This window comes from Palaemon carinicauda, chromosome 40 (assembly GCF_036898095.1).
Source record: "Palaemon carinicauda isolate YSFRI2023 chromosome 40, ASM3689809v2, whole genome shotgun sequence".
In the NCBI taxonomy this organism is placed as follows: domain Eukaryota; kingdom Metazoa; phylum Arthropoda; class Malacostraca; order Decapoda; family Palaemonidae; genus Palaemon; species Palaemon carinicauda.
In genome coordinates this window covers 36,326,801-36,328,026 of record NC_090764.1, presented here as the reverse complement: position 1 = coordinate 36,328,026, position 1,226 = coordinate 36,326,801, and positions in this window count along the sequence as shown.

Here is a 1,226-nt window from a genome sequence, read left to right as displayed (position 1 = left end):
ATTATTATTAGCTAAAGTACGACCTTAGTTGGAAAAGTAGGATGTTATAAGCTCAAGGGCTCCAACGGGGTAAGTAGCCTAGTGAGGAAAGGAAATAAAGAGATAAACTATAAGAGAAGTAATGAAAAATTGATATACATTATTTTGAGATCAGTAACAACATTGAAATAGGTCTTTCATATATAAACTATAACACGAGACTTTTGTCAGCTCACTTCTATCAATACTGGGAATTGTATCGCTCGTTTATATGAAAATCACTCAGGTCTGTAATCTGAATAATCTTATGTTTATGCTTGAATGATTTCAGAGAATATGAGAAGCACATTATAATGAATAGATTATACTTTTATATGATTTTTGAATTGGCAGTAATAAGCTATATTTTTACAAAGATTAGAATTGAAATATGATTATAATTAATCCTCTCTATGTTCTTAGAGGGTCGTAAGATTTTGTTGTTGTTGGATTTAACATTATGTATTCTACGGTACATCAACAGTAAATTTATTTGGTTTGCCCATTGAAAATGCAGAGTAAAAGAGGGTTCAAAGACTTAAGAAAAAAGATGCAGACGAAGAATCTCTATATTTGGGAGCAGATGAAAAGGATTAAAATAAATTTTTCAATCTTATGATTACTAATTTTCACATATGTTACGTGACTTCATGATAGAAGAAACTCTTTGAGCTCATGGAAATTCTAATGAAAATAATGCTCAAAGAAGATTGAAAAACCACATGGCGGGAAAGGAAAGGGATTGGGAGAAAAGATGCAGAATTTCAATAAATTACCTTTTCATTTTATCTCGCTGAAGAGGGAAATAATAGGTACCTTCAAAGTAAGATTATTATTAAAAAAATGTGGCCATTTTAATTTGTAGCAAATTGCTTATTTAAACAGAACAATTTTTAATAAGTTGCCATAGCAGTATGAGCTTTAAAACAACCACATATTCGATAAAAGCGAAAGGCTTCTATGTTAAAAGAAACTTTAATAAAAATGAAAATAATAATGATAAACTAATATAAGAAAGCTATTGACTCGCATGCGGAAAAATAGACTAGTTAGAAATGATCTTGGGCCCATTGACTTCTTAAGTTATACATATATTTTTTCACATATTGCCTTTTCCTCCTAAATATTGTGGTGTCATAATTGTACATATTGTCAACTAGTCAAGTTCTTGATATGTATTGATAACAGACATTTTCCATAAGTTTGTA